The 15502-nt window shown below is 60.1% G+C and overlaps 1 protein-coding gene across 1 annotated transcript in view; it reads left to right on the top strand.

The window, feature by feature from the left end:
* Positions 1-399: 399 nt before the first annotated feature.
* Positions 400-15502, top strand: part of CBFA2T3 (CBFA2/RUNX1 partner transcriptional co-repressor 3) — a 50361-nt gene continuing 35258 nt past the window's right edge. The window contains exon 1 of the mRNA XM_068992050.1: positions 400-451. The gene's annotated coding sequence lies outside the window, so the exon portion shown is untranslated. The remainder of the gene's footprint in view (positions 452-15502) is intronic.

Raw genomic sequence — 15502 nt, 5'->3', positions numbered from 1 at the left:
CGATGGGCGCCGGGCGGGAGGCAGGTGGCGCAGCGGCGGCGGCGGGGGACAGGAGGCGGAGGCGGGGCGCGCGGGGCGGGGGCCGCGGAGCCCCGTGAGACGCTCGGGCGAGCGCGCGGCAGCCGGAGCCGGCGCCCGCGAGCTAAAGGCACGGCGGCTGGACCCGGCGCGGGCAGCGGAGGCCGGAGACCGCCCCGGGCGGCGTGCGCGCTTTGTTTCCGCGCGGGCGGCCGGCGGGCGGAGCGAGCGGCCGGAGACCCGCCTGGGGATGGACCGGGCGGCCGCCCCGCGCGCCGCGGCCCCGCCTGGCGCCTGAGCGCGGTCGGCGCCAGAAGACAGCGCGCGGATTGCCCCCAAGTTACGGAGGCAGGGACTGAGTTCGAAGGAAAAGCCACTTCAGGAACCGGGTCGCGAGAGTGCAATCGCCTCCGGTCCACCGGACCTCTGGACCGTAAGTGCCTTGTCCGTCCGTCCGCGCTGCCGCCGCTGTCACTCAACTCCATCCGTGGCTGCTGTCCCAGGGTCTCCTTGAAGCCGCACAGAGTGCATAGGCCTCCCGGGGACCCCCCTCCCCACTTTGCAAAGTTGGAGCCCACAGCGGGGTGGGGCCAGCCCACTCAGCGCCCGCCCACCGACCACCCCCCAGGTGAGCCGGAGCTTGACCTGCTGGAGGTGTGGTCAGACCTAAGGTGGGACCTGCGTGTGGAAGGTGGGGAGTCTTGCGGGTTCCCCTGCTTTGCCTGCGCTTCCTGACAAAGAGGGCCCGGGCCAGGTGACAGGGGACCAGTCGGGGGGTACAGGAGGTGACCCTAGAAGAGATGGACGTGCCTGTGGCCTGGCTGGGGAGGCGGGCCAGAGCTCCCTCTAGCCCCTCCTCTTCTTGTTTTGGTCCCTGGACGTGCCGCCCAGCGCAGAGCCATTGAACATTTTTAGGGGTGAAGACTGCCCTGGGGGATGTCCTGCCCCGGCCCCAGCGTGGGGAGAAGATCTTAAATAACAGCCCCTGGATCCTGTCAGCTCCGGGGCCTCGGGCAAAGCCCAGTGGCAGCGGTCCCACTCACAGGCTTTGGGAACCGTCCATCTGCATCTTGGGCAGGCCCAGAGCCAGGCTGTGGGAACGGCGGGGAGGGAGGTGTGAGCCGACGTGGAGGGACAGATGGCTGGAAATTCAGCCCTAGACGGGCTTACGTGGAGCAGAAGGCAGCAGGGCTGGTGGCAAGCCACACTCTGAGCCGCCAGCTCTGAACACATAGCCTCAGGCTGTCCCTCCTTCCGCCCCCCGCAAACTGTGTGTGTGCTCAGATGAGTGCCAGACCCCCACGACCTCCCCACCAGGATAACTGTATTCCCCAGCATTGGGGCTGAGGCTGGCTGACCTCTGGCCTGTTCTAGAGGCCGGGGAGAAAAATATTTCCTTTGAGAACAGAGATCTTGTGCTACTGTGGGGGGTGATCTGAGCAACGGTCAGGCCCCCACTTTGACTGGCAGCCAGGATGCCAAATCATTATGTCTAACTGGGCGTGTGTTTCCTCCCTGGACCCAGAAACAGGAGGTTCCCAGGGCGGCCGCCCTCAAAGGACAGGGGTTAGCCAGGGGCAGAGGATGGGCAGCTATTCTGGGTCCCTGCATTGCTCTCCCAAGTTGCCACAAGGTTTGAGAAACTTCTTCAGGTTAGGTCCCTGGGGGCATCCTTCCTGGGGCAGGGCACATCCACAGAGAGCTGGCACTGTGATGGACAGTAGGGTCTTGTGTGTCACCCAACGCCCACCTCTGCCCTCTGCTTGGAGACCCCCGGGAGGCAGAGGGTTCTGCTCTGTGCAGCCAACAGCCCAGTCTGTAAAGAGCCGGGCTGCGTGGGGCTGTGTGGCTGAGCCACCCTCGTACGTGTGAGGGATGAGGAGGGGAGGGGTGCTAAGCGCAGGAACAGATGTGGCACTCGGGGCTCCCGAGAGCTAGGCGGACTCGGGTGGGAGGGAATGTCACATTAGGACCAGTTTTCTGGCAGAATCCGGCTCTCTCTGGAGCTGCCTTGATCTGTGTGTGACTGGGGGAGGGGACGTGTCTCACAGGCCCACCCAGGGCCTCCTCCCCCACTCCGGGCCAGCGAGCTGGTGGATGCGGGGCGGAGGTCCTCCTCTGGGACCCCCGGGGGTGCCCAGGCCACCTGCCAGCCCTCCCTCTGTCACCAGGTGATCCACGTAACTGAGTTACCACCTCCAGGAAATCTCTCTGATTTGGCTGCACATATTTTCATTTCTGCATGACTGGAAGAAATTAATTTTCCTTCCTACGCAAGGATCTGGAGACGCCGGCAGGCTGGGTCAGTAATCCTCAGGATCCAAGCCCGCCAGGCTGCCCTAGGGGCAGGGGGGGCTGGCTCTGAGCGCCGCTGGTTCCTGGGCAGTCAGGGAGGGCCACTGGCATCCAAGGAGGCATTTCCCTACCACCCGGAAGTGCCCTGGCACTCTCGGTGGCCTCCCTCCTCTGTCCAGTTGTGTTTGGGTTGGGTGATTCCTCCCAGGCCTGCGGGATGGTGGTTGAATTCAGCTCTTCTGAATTTCCTCACCAATCAGTATGTGTGTGTGTGTGTGTGTGTGTGTGTGTGTGTGTGCGCTCAGCATCCAAAACGGGGATGTGCTGAAGAGCTCACACACAGTAGGTGCTAAATGAGTGCTGTTGTGAGGAGGGCACAGGTGCTTCCATGGGGCAGCTCCATCCTGCCTGTGGCGTGGCTCTCAGGCTCACGGTCCCTCTCCAGCCCCTGGCAGCACAAGTCACCCTGGGGCATTGCCTAGCCAGGCTCTGTGCTCAAACTCACCACCCCAAGTCTGCAGGACAGCCCTTGCGTGGACTTTCCCTGTTTCACAGACTCCCAGGAGGGTGCACGCTGTTGATCCCACGAGAGGAGCCCCGGTGCTCTCTCCAGACAGCAGCCTCCTGGCATCCGTGTCTGTGAGCCTGGCCCCCTGCCTGCCTGTAAGGATTCCTCCCACGCCTGCTGGGCACTGACAAGGGGTTAGTGCCCCAGATGTCAGCACTGTCACCTGGACACAGACTCTGGCACGTGGGCACAGTAACTGACACCCAGGGCACTCCCTGGGGCTAGGGGCCACGGGGATCAAGGCCGGGAGGATGAGCACCTTCTGCCTTGTTTGGGTCACAGAGGCCTGAGGCCAGCCCCCTCCCCTTCCCACCACCCAGGGTAGGAGCTGAGGGGGTTGGTGTCCTTTCCAGGCCCTCTGGATGGCATTGGCCATTGTCTGGCTGTTTCAGCAGGGTATCCAGGCATAGCATTCTGTTGGGCAGCTAGTGTCACTTCCCAGACCTGGGGGGTGGGGGTGGGGGGTGGAGGAGGATCCTGAACTCTGAAACTGGTAAATGCAGGAATGTGGCCACGATCAGACTTACTGGACAGGAATGACCTGGAAGGCGCTTGTCACCCATGGCGGTGTCACTGGACACAGGGTCACCCAGGCAGGGGGCAGAGTTATTGTCACGCAGCCCCAACAGCAGGCTGGCTGCAGGCTTTGCCCCTCATTTGACCTTAGGACAACCCTGAAGGTGGGCACCCTTGCCGTCCCATTCTCCACATGGAAACACTGAGGCCACGAGAGGTGGGTGCTGCTCCCGTGGCACAGGGGGTGGACAGGCCCTTGGAGCTGTCTGCTGCATTCGGAAGGTGGCCTGGCCCTGTTCCAGGACCACAATGGCAGCAAGAGCTTGGTTTCTGGAAGCAAACTCTGGGCTGGCATCACCCTTGTACCCTCAGTGGAAAGACCCAGGCAGAGGCCTGGCACTCAGGATGGAAACTCGGGACAAGGAAAGTGAGTCCTGGGTTCCCAGTTCTCGCTCCTAAGTTCATGGCACACACGGGGTGTGGGCTGATGGCTGAGTGGGGCCTCCGACGACCTTTGGCAATAAAACAGACGTTGGGACTTCTGCTTGCTGTAACCGGGGATGTGCCGGGGGCCAGATGTCAGCAGGAAAGAAAGCAAAGATGCATTTAGCTGTGATAAGGAAGCTGCGTCCTGGGGCCGGGGTACCCGCAGCCCTGATCAACTGTCCACCTGCAGGCTCCCAGCCACCGCTGTCCATCCCACTCCCTGTCCACGGATGCGTCTAGCCTCCCCGGGGCCTGGGTGCTTAGACCCCCCACTGCCCCTGAGACTGGAGCGTGGTGGACGTGGCAGGAGGTTTGGGAGGATGTCCGGCCCTAGGCACCTTCTGTTTACTTGGGCAGAGAAAAGTCCACAGCGGGGGTAGGGCAGGAGTCACAGCTGCCAGGGCAGGGCTGTAGAGCTCCTTGTGCACCTGAAGGCCCCAGGCCATGCGTGGGACCCTGAGGAAGTTTTCACCTGGTGGTCCCGACCCAGGAAGACCCCAAAAAGCCAGAGTGAAGCCAGGGAGGAAAGAAGAGGCTTCCGGCTGCAGTGGCCCCTCTGACAGGCGGGCGGGGAGCGTGTTGAGAGGCTGGAGAAGTGGGGGTGTTCAGGACCAGAGGAGGCTGCAGCTCGCTCCCAGTTTGGGGAGCTTCTGCCCTGTGTATCGAGGCTGTAGAGAGGGGGAGGGACACCACTTGGCTTCTCTGAGCTGCTGGGATTTGAAGCCTGATTCCCCTCCTGGTGGTGGCTGTGTGACCCTCAGCACACCACTCACCCTCTCTGAGTCTGTTTCGATGCTAAACAGTCTCACTGGCTCCTCCCTCTTGGGGTTGTGAGGAGGGTGGATAGTCCTGTGTATCTGGCTGACGGGTGGCTCTAGACGTGGTTGTCACAGGCCCTCCCTGGGGGACACTCAGGGCATCCTGGGTTTCAGTGGTGGGTGTGAGTGTCGGGCAGCTCCATGTCACACCCTGTTGCTCTGATTCCAGCCCACACCCGTGTCCTCCTGCCCCAGGTCCAGGTCCCTGTCCTCAGTGGAGCCCAGACCCCTGTGCCTGCTGACCCCATCCTCATGCTGGGGACACAGCTCAGAGCCGAGCACAGGACCTGAGTGTCCCCAGGGACCATGCTCCACTCCGTCCCCCGCCCCCAGTTCACAGACGAAACCGGAGCCCAGTGGGAAACCTCATCCCATGGCTACTTGGTGGCAGAGGTGGGATTCCGATTCAGGAACCTCCGTCTTCTCCCTACACCTGAGTCCCCAGGTAGCTGTTGTGACTTCTCCTGGGGGCCTTGGGCTTCCCCAGCCTCACCCAGCCCTGCCGGACTCGCGAGCGCAGGGAACCAGGAGCTTTCTTTCCCACCTCCCTGCCTCTGAGGGTCAGAGTGGGCCGGAGGGCAGCATTCCGCGTCCAAGCTGGCTGTATGCAGGGTGGTGGGGAGGGCAGCCATTCGTGTGCTGACACTTTTACACCTGGCTGTGCGAGAGAGGCCCTTCTGCCGCTGTGGAGAACATGGGGCAGGAGAGCGAAGGGCATGTGGTCCCTTTCACTCCCATGAAGAGCAGTTGCCCCACCAGGCGCCCGTCTCCAGGCAGGGGTCAGGATGACACTGCCCTGTAGTGACCCCATCTGCCACGCCTCTGGGAGCCCACACTGGACTGGGTAGCCCTGCAGGTATTCCTTTTACCCGCGGCAGATCCCCACTTATGAAGGCTCAGGTTGGGGGTCTGAGACCCTCTCCATATGGCCCACCAACCGCTGATCTTGTCCCCCCCATGTGGTCTTTGCCCAGATAGCTCCCTGGAGTCCAACTGTGTGTGGACACGGAGTCCCCATGCTCTGAGCAGACTCTCTACACACGGCATCACCTTGGACCATTCAGAGACTTTCAGCAGTTTGGAGCTTGTTTGCTTGGCTTGTGATCCGAGTAGCTATTACTGAGTGGGACTTGCCGTGTGTACCCTGGGACCCCCAAGACTGTGACCACAGGAGATGCTCTGAAGGGCAGCTTCTCCCGGGATGCATCAGCCTACATGGCCTGGTGAGCCGTGCCCATGCAGAGCAGACGTGTGCCACTTAGGGTTGTGGCCACGTGGAGAAAAAGGAGGAAAGAAGGAAACCCACATGATTCTAGTGATATGTGTTATTTAACCTGGTGTCTCCAAAATGTTGTTATCTCAGCATGTAGTTGATTTTTTTTTTAAGTATTGAGATCTTTTTAAAAAACACTTTGAAATTCCACGTTTGTTTTACATTTGCTTTGAGTCTGAGTTCCGAACAGTCTTGTTGGTTAGCTGGTGACTACCGTGTCGGACAGAGCAAGGCGAGGGCACAGGGAGTTCCCCAGTGGCGGCTCTGCTGAGGGGCACTGTGGTGGCCCTGGGGGTGCAGGTGTGCGGCTCTGAGACATGTAGTTAGGGACGACCATACAGAGGTGACCAACCACAAACAGGAGGGGCCGGGACCAAATGGGAGCACCGTGGGGCTGGTGGACCTGGACAGGACTCTGGCCTTTGTCCCTGGAGTCTCCAGGGCCCAGGGAAGCCCCCTGAGTGGAGCTGAGTGGTGGGAGCTGATTTTGAGAAGATGGTCCTGGGGGACAGGTGAAGGGGGACAGGGCCAGGAAGAGGTGACATCCAGACACAGGCATCTCGGAGGGCGAGGCCGTGTCTAGGAGAAGCAGGCGCCCCCCAACTCTGCAGCCTGAGTCTGAGCCCCCAGGATGGGTGGAAAAGCCCCCCACCATGTCCAAAGGTCTGGGTGTTGGTAGAATGGTCTAAGGCAAGGGCACTTACTCATGAAAAGCTGTTCTTCCCAGTGCCCTGCCTTTCCCTCTGCTTGGTGGTGGAGAGGAGGGCAGGGCAGCTGCAGGGAGGTCCCTGGGAGGAGGGGAGCAGCTCGCTCCAGGGACCACCATGGACATCGCCTTCCATGGGAGCCCTGTGTGTGAGTGTGCACGTGAGGGGTTACACATGGGGCAGGTAAGTATGTGTGCAAGGCTGTGAAAACCAGGCAGAAAGAGGATGTGTGATCTCCCTGACTGTCCCTAGGGCAGCTGCCCAGGACACTCATAGAGGAGCCATGTAACCCGTCTAGATGTCTACACTCTGATGGCTGCAGCAGTGCGTGTTGTGCCGGATCCCACCTACGCATCCCAGCCCAGCTGCACGGTGACCCCGTGAGCACTTGTGAAGGGTGACCCAGCTCACGCATACACAGACAAAGACTATCCCTGAGTGCCTGTCACTACCCACAGACAAGGACTGTCCCTGGCCACCTGTCACTACCCGCAGACAAGGACTGTCCCTGGTCACCTATAACTACACACAGATAAGGACTGTCCCTGGTCACCTGTAACTACACACAGAGGAGGACTGTCCCTGGCCACCTGTAACTACACACAGATAAGGACTGTCCCTGGCCACCTGTCACTACCCACAGACAAGGACTGTCCCTGGCCACCTGTCACTACACACAGACAAGGACTGTCCCTGGCCACCTGTCACTACACACAGACAAGGACTGTCCCTGGTCACCTGTCACTACACACAGACAAGGACTGTCCCTGGCCACCTGTCACTACACACAGACAAGGACTGTCCCTGGCCACCTGTAACTACACACAGATAAGGACTGTCCCTGGCCACCTGTCACTACACACAGATAAGGACTGTCCCTGGCCACCTGTCACTACACACAGACAAGGACTGTCCCTGGCCACCTGTAACTACCCACAGACAAGGACTGTCCCTGGCCACCTGTCACTACACACAGACAAGGACTGTCCCTGGCCACCTGTCACTACACACAGACAAGGACTGTCCCTGGTCACCTGTCACTACACACAGACAAGGACTGTCCCTGGCCACCTGTCACTACACACAGATAAGGACTGTCCCTGGCCACCTGTCACTACACACAGACAAGGACTGTCCCTGGCCACCTGTAACTACACACAGACAAGGACTGTCCCTGGCCACCTGTCACTACACACAGACAAGGACTGTCCCTGGCCACCTGTCACTACCCACAGACAAGGACTGTCCCAGGGCACTTGTCACCACCACCTGCATGGACTGTCCCAGGACACTTGTCAACACCATCTGCACAACTATCCCAGGAAACCTGTCACTGCACACAGATAAGGACTGTCCCAGGACAGTTGTCACCATCTGCATGGATTGTCCCATGATGCCTGTCATTGCCATCTATAAGGACTGTCCCAGGATGCCTGTCACTACCATCTATAAGGACTTTCCCAGGATGCCTGTCACTTCACACCTGTGTGGCTTTGTCATAGGAGAGCCTCATTCGGGGTGTCAGGCACCCAGGTGGAATCTCGGCCCACAGGCTCACCCTCAGCTGCAGTACATTGTGTGGTTTCTTGGAGCCTCGGCTTCCTCTCTGTTAATGTGAAAACTCCTTTTTGAAATCTCCACAATCGTGATCATTCAATCCCTGGTAAGGGACCAGCACAGCTCCTGGCCCTGCTGATCAGCATGGCCCTGGGGGCGTCAGAGTGGAGGGGACAGGTCAGGGTGGTCATGAGGTCCTGGGCCTGACCCTGCGTTCAGGAGGCTTTTCTCTGAGTCTCAAAGTGGCTGAGGTCCCTTCATTGCCACCCGGACCTCCTTCTGGCTGATAATCCTCATGTCACACAGAACATCAGCCTAGTTAGGCTCCTGGTTCAGGAGGTTATTAGGGGAGACCATCATGAGGTTCCTCTTGGCCTCTGAAGGGTGCGCCTCCGGATGCGGGGCATGCCTTGGAAGGGAGCGGGTCACCGACCGGTAGGGCCCAGCCTCACCATCTTCCTTCCTGGGCCTGCCAGCCCAGCTGGGTTGAGGTCAGCAAGGGAGAAGCTGTCCTGCCCGCTTGTTGGGGCGGGGCCCCCAGGTGAGCAGATCGCCGCGCCTGGGAAGAGGGACAGGACACTTCCAGTTAGCGCGTCCGCAGGCTGGCCCCCTGTTTCTGAGGCCCGTCCATGTGGTCACATGCGTCACTGCTCTTCTTTTTAATGACTGAGAGTCAGTGACTTAGATCTGCACATTTTGTGTGTCCATCATCAGTCAGTGGATGCTGGGCTGCTTCACCTTTTGTGAGAGTGGATAATCTGGAGTGAACCTTCCCAGGCACCTTCTTGGGTGGGTGTGTGTTTTCAGTTCTCTTGGGGTCACTCCTAGGACAGCATCTGCTGTGCTGAGTGGTCATTAGTTTAGGTCACTGTCCTCCAGGTTTCAAGAAATGAATTCACATGAAAAGCCTCCTGCCCTGGTCACCTGGCTTCCCTGCATCACGTGCCCGGGTCAGCTCACCCCTTCCACAGGTGACCACACCCTGGCCTGGAGGTAGGGGTGGGGAGCATGCAGTTGTCCAAGTCACTGGCTGGCAGGATGCCCCACCAGGAGCCTGAGGGTGGTTGGGACAGCAGGGCTCGTCTGCCTACAAGCTGTCCTTGTGTTTGGTTGCACAAACACTTACTGAATCTCGCTGGCACCTGCGTCCCAGGTCCTTGGCGTGAACAAGATTCTGCACCTGTTCTCTGGTTTCATTCTCCCCACCCCCCCCAAAGTCAGAGGAAGTAGTTTGGGGCCACCATGTGTCAACCAGAGAGGCCCCCTCCAGGGACAGAGCCAGATTGCCAGTGACTTTGGGACCACACAGCCCTCCCTCTAAATGTTCATCCCGACCCACCTCCCTTGCTGTGTCCCCAGCACCCCAGGGACTGGAGGGTCCCTCTGCCTGTGTGTCCCGCCCCACAGCCACATGGCTCCCACCATCCTGCTCCAACCCACCTAGAAGTCCCCTCTGCTCTGAGTGCCCCTCATCCCCACCCCCACCTGTGTCCCCACAGCCCTCAGCGTCCCCTCTTCTTTGCACATTACCACGTTTCCTCCCCAGGAGGTCAGCTCTGTGAGGGCAAGACTTCTGTCTGTTGGCCCTGCTGCCTCAGAGCCCAGGCAGGCACCTGACACACAGGAGGCCCAGGGCGGGCAGGAACGTGTGTCACCTGTGAGCGCCCCGTCTCCAGGCAGTGATGCCAGGGTCACGGCTTCAGGGACGCCCTCGCTGGGTGCTGGGAGAGCGCTGTTTGAACAGCAGGGCCCGCCTGCCTGCAAGCTGTCGCTGTATTTGGTTCCACAAACAGCTATCTCATCTGCTCTCCAGCCCTGGAGTCGGGTCATGCGTCCTGCCTTCGTGGGGGCACAGAGGGATGGACAGCCAGGGTCCTGCCTACATGGGGCATGTAGGGAGGCAGCCGGGGTTGTGCCCGCATGGGAGCACAGAGGAGGTGGCCAGGGTTCTGCAGGGCCATTCGCTGAAACCTGACCCCACTCACTCCCAAACAAAGGCTCCTTGAGGGCCCACTCCAGGGGCAGCTCGGAGACAGGAAAGGGCACAGCCCTGACTGCCGTGGCCAGGACACCCCAAACTCTACAGCACAGACCGCCAGGTGCCGGCTCTCAGACTCTGCCCCTCCATCTGGCTACCCAGGACTGGGAACTCCTCGTGCATAAGAAGCCCGTGTGGCAGGGCTGGAGCCCCGGTCCTGCAGTAAGAATTATGGAAGGCTTCATGGTGGAGAGGTCAGGACAGGCCCCCTGGGCATGGAGACCCCACAGAACTGGGTCTGGGGCAGAGGAGGGGAGGGCAATGGAGGTCACCCTGGGTCACCTTTGCTTCAGTCTCCCCATTTGAGACGTTCCTCCCACCCCCGTGGAGCCACTAAGGAATTAGGTGTTTCCTTCCCAGCATGCCAGGGAAGCCGAGGCTTTGGGGTCGCCGCTGAGCCTGGACGGGACCAGGTTGGCACCTGGTGGTGTGCCCATCCCCCATCAGCTGACACAGCTGCTGTTCCCCTGGGCATCCCGGCTGTCACCTCACAGAGGGGCAGGGGACCAGGTAGGGAGGTCCCTGGAGAAGGATGGGTGGACCTGCCCCTCCCCCAGCCTATCTGGACACAGGGCAGAGTTTGAATACCCAGGTGCTGGTGAGGGTATGTGGAATAATCATTTTCCATTTTTCTGCACATCAGAAGACCATGTAGCTCTCGATGTATGGCAGAAATTCGGTTCCTCGCTCTTCCTCTGAGCTCCCTGCTGGTGGGGGTGGGGTGGTACTGATGGGAGCCACATGACCCCCAGCTGCACAGGGCCTGGGAGGCCTGCATCCTGACTCCAGAGGCATCAGCCACCACCCACACCGCTCACATCTGCCCACCGGCGTCCCTCCCAGGATGACCCTCTTTTCCAACTGTTGTTTCCTTCCTGGATGAAGCCCAGGAGGCTGACCCCAGGGTAGGGGTCTCTGCTGCCTGGCACAGTGCATGCCCAGCAGCTGTGAGGCACCAGCTCAGAGCTGGATGACACTTAGATGAGATAAGCTGTTGATGAGAACATAGTCGGTTTAGGCGCTTGTTCCTTTGACAAATAGCGACTGAGGGCCTGCCATGTGTCGGCCCCTATTCCGGAATCCAGCAGATGGACCCGCCCTGGTGTGGCTGCTACTCTGTTTGGGGAGAGATGGACAATAATCGAAGGAAACAAGGAATGGGCAGGGCCTGGGGCTCGGAGGTGGGGCCTGTCCTTGCCAGATGCAGCTTTTCTGAGTAGGTGACATTGAGCTGAGGCCTGGAAGGGAGGCAGCCAGGGGGCCACCAGGGCACAGCCCTCTAGCATAGGGGACAGCCAGTGCAAAGGCCCTGGGGCAGGAGCATGTCTGGCACATTTGCGGGCCAGCAAGGTGGCCTTGCAGGTGGAGAGGAGAAGCACAGGTGGAGAGGAGAAGAAGTTAGGGAGGAGGGCAAGGGGATGGAGAATGGCCTGGGAGCCGCCTGTGGGCATTGAGGGCTTCAACTGGTGGAGGTGGTGGGATAAATACTAAGGCATGAAAAAGTCATGCATTTCCTGTGCGCCGGGGGTTTGCACTGAAGACTCATAGAGCTGATCCAGTAGGCATCCTGGCTTCCCCTGGGGGTCTGCCTGATGCCCCCTCACGACTGCACGGTGGTGGCCAGTTTGTCCCTGGGGGAGATCTCCGCCCAGAGCTCTGCCTTTGTGGCCAGCAGCCAAAGCCTTTGTGCGGGAGCCCAGGGTGAGGGACCCAAAACCAGTCCTGCCGTTTCGCCCGCCATTCTGTGGTGCCACCACTGGTGGGCGTGGTGCTCGCCCCATCCTCCTGATTGAGCTGACCACCAGCGCTCTAGCTCCATCTGTCCCGAGGCCTGGGGGGTCCATCATGTGGGAGGAGAGGAAGGAGAGTCGCTTTTCCCCTGAACTCTGTGCTGCCTGGAGAGGGTCAGAAGATGGACATTTCAGAGACCAGGAGGCCCCATGGGCATCCTGAGGGGTTTGGCAACCAAGGGGGGAAGCCAGAATAGCCCAGAACTGAGCCTGGTTGCCGCTCGGGTCAAGCCTGCTGGCTCCCTGGAAGCTTGCTGTGCTGGAGAGTTGCAGGTCTGAACTGCCTGAGCTCACGCACCTGCACCACTGTGGGGTGTCCCCAGTCAAAGAGGAGAGACTGAGTCCCGCACACTCTCCTCCAGCGCTGGGCACACAGAGGCTGCCCACAGCCTGTGGGTGTGGTTGGGGTGAGGCCTCTGGACACGGAGAGGTTTTCCATCCAAGGCACCAGGGCCTCCTTAGTTGTTCTGTTTTACAATAAATGTCCCTATGAAAATATTCACACTAACTGGGCAGAAGCTATCATGTGACTTTGGGCACTCCTCTTGGCCTCTGAAGCCACCATGGTCTCCCCATTTCTCTGCCTTGGGAAGATCCCCCCAGGGGAACACGGGAGGTGAGGGCACAGCCCTGGATGAAGTACTGTGACTCCACGTGTGCCCCAGGGGCCAGTGGTGGCCTTGGTCTTCCCTGCCGTCAAATGGGGAGATGGCCTCGGAGCTTTCTCAGGGACAAGAGGGGAGACTCCAGGCAGAGCAGGAGGATGCCACGCCCCTCTGCCAAAAACCCCAAGGCTGTTTTGACTCAGCAGGGCCCCACCCCCAGACCTCCTTGGGGTTCTGTGAGACCATGTGGTGGAATGAGTCAAAACATCCAGAAGGTTCCGCTGGGGAGGGAGGCATGGAGCCGGCTTCCCGCTCGCCTCCCCCAGAGCAGCTGCCACCGCGGCTGCACCAGCGCCGGCCCATCTGCCTGCCTTGGGCCGTCCAAGGCGGGGAGGAGGGGCTGGAAACAGACCCTCTGTCCACCGGGGACACAGCCCGTTCTCCGGGTCAGGGCTGAGGGCTGGCGGGTGAGGCTGCCGCTGTGTGATTCCACCGCTGTGTGACCCCGGGCTGGCTCCTGCCCTCTCTGTGCCCCTCAGAAGTGGCACAGTGATTCCCCCTTGGGGCTGGTGTTGCGTGTGGACACTCTGAACCTTGGACTTGATTGACCAGTGGGCTGGCCGACGGTTTCTGGTTTCTGCAGGACAGCCCCTTGTTATAACTGCTGCACATGGCCTTTGTCACCTCTGAGGGGGTGGGTCCTCCGTTCTCACAGCGAGGAGGCCACTGAGGTCTAAACTCCGAGGTGCAGCTCTCCCTGGGCAGATACGGCCTCCAGGGTGCAGAGTCCCTGCCCTTGACTCTGGTCATTGTGTGCCCTTGCCACAGACCTGGGGTGGGGCTATACCTCGAGCATTCCTGTGGCCCTTTTCCTGTGGCCACCACTGTTCTGAAGTCCTGACTGGTGAGTCTGGGCTCCTCCCCACAGCTTGGCGGGCCCTCTGAACCACACAGGGCTGCCAAGGAGCCCTGGAGCTGGCTTTGCTCCTGGCTGCTCCTCAGTGAGCCCCAGGTGTGGAGACGTGGTCAGGTGGGCCAGCACGCAGCTCCCCATACCAGACCCAGCTGCTCAGCATGCTGCAGGAGCTGCTATTAGACATGTCTTATGGCTCAAAGTGGCTAAAAGGCCCCAGAGAAAATGGCCCAGAATCTGGATGACTGATGGATGTTGAAAGGGACCCCCACTGGGCAAGGCTGAGGTGCAGGCTCCCCAACAGCATTCAGGGCAGGCCCTGACCCACACTGGCCTCGGCCTCTAGCAGCTCAGGAGACTTCCCTTCTGGTGTTCAGCCTGGTGGCTTTCCTGGAAGGGGAGGCAGTGAGGGGAGCGGTGGGCAGAAGGGCTGTCAGGAAAGCCCCAATATGCTCATGCCAGTGCTGCGAGGCAGGGTGAGCAACCCCCTCTTCCAGGGGAAAATGCTGAGATCAAGCCAAGAGGAGGGACTTGCTCACAGCCTATGGGCAGAAACTGGACAACACCCAACTCAAACCTGGAGGCTATGCCTGCCCCTGGTCCTTGTCAGAGAGACTGGAAATCTGGAGGGAGTGGGTAGGGTCCAGGCAGCAGGGTGAGTTCAGGCCAGACCTGTGCACGTCTGCACGGTGGGGTCAGACCCACAGCCCTGCCCTGTCCAGCCATGAGCCCTGCGGTTACTGAACCTGTGAGTTCCACCTGTAACATGGGTGTAATAACATGTTTTACATTTCACTGTTACTGTTAAATAACAGGAAAGCCTCATGGGGCTGTTGGAAGGATTAAATGAGCTAATAAGCTGTGGGTCACTTGGTACTTGCTGTTCCCCAGCCCTGTTCCAAGGTTGGGACAGGATTCCGGGTGGGGACTGTGAGCTGGGACCCAGCCTTGGAAGGGGTTGGCCCCTGGACTCTGGCCTGTTCATCTGTGGACTGTTGACCCATGTCTCAGAGAAGGCTGGTGCAGGCAGCCCCCTGAGCAGGTGCCCACAGGCAGTAGGAGAGGCAGACTGTTCTCTGTTCTGGAGCATTGTTTGTGAGTGTGGACTGGATCCTGGTACCTCCCCATTACTCCATATGTGATGCAACTGGCAGACATGGTGAATCAATCTGCACACTCCAATGGCTGTGGCAGACATCACCAATCAATGTCAGGCACACCTTTCCCTTTGAGCCCACCTAAGGCAGTGGCATCATTCTCACAGAGATGCTCTGCTGCCTACCTCTGATGGGCCAAGTGGAAACCTACCAACCACACCAGCTGGGAAACTGAGGGCCAGCCAGCTCTGACCACCTCTGCTTCTGTAAGCCGTGTAACCTGGGAGGGGGTGGGGAGAGCATCTGTGGGAGGTGGGGGAGGGGGCACGCCAGGGCCCAGCAGCTCCAGCCCCTGGAGACAGCATGACTCCCTAGCTTGGCCTTGGTGATGTTGACAGTGCAGTAAACACATCCTGGAAGTAGGGCTCCTGCTGGGTTCAAGTCCATCCCCTCACGAAGGTTGGTGTGACCATGTGACACCTCAGAGGGTCCTCTCCCAAGCCAACCCCATGCATAGGAATAATGACACCTCCTCTGTGAGCACCCTTGGATAAGGTTCACTCGGAGACTTATGTTCGGGCGCCTCCTGCCTGCCTGCCCTGGGCCGAGTTCAGGGAAGCAAGCAGGAGAGGGCAGAGAAATTACAAACCGTGGTGAAGGCTATGGACGAGGAGCGCGGGTGAGGGGCGGGTGAGGGTGCTCCGGGGGTGCTCCCAGTCCTGGTGCTCAGGGTGCCGCCATGCAGCCTTTGTCAGAGCAGTATCCCCCTCCCCCAACCCCAGGCAGGCCTTCCTGGAGGGGGTGCAGGCTTCCATCTCCAG

Source organism: Capricornis sumatraensis, chromosome 20 (assembly GCF_032405125.1).
Source record: "Capricornis sumatraensis isolate serow.1 chromosome 20, serow.2, whole genome shotgun sequence".
Classification (NCBI taxonomy): domain Eukaryota; kingdom Metazoa; phylum Chordata; class Mammalia; order Artiodactyla; family Bovidae; genus Capricornis; species Capricornis sumatraensis.
This window is presented reverse-complemented; position numbering and strand designations above follow the sequence as displayed.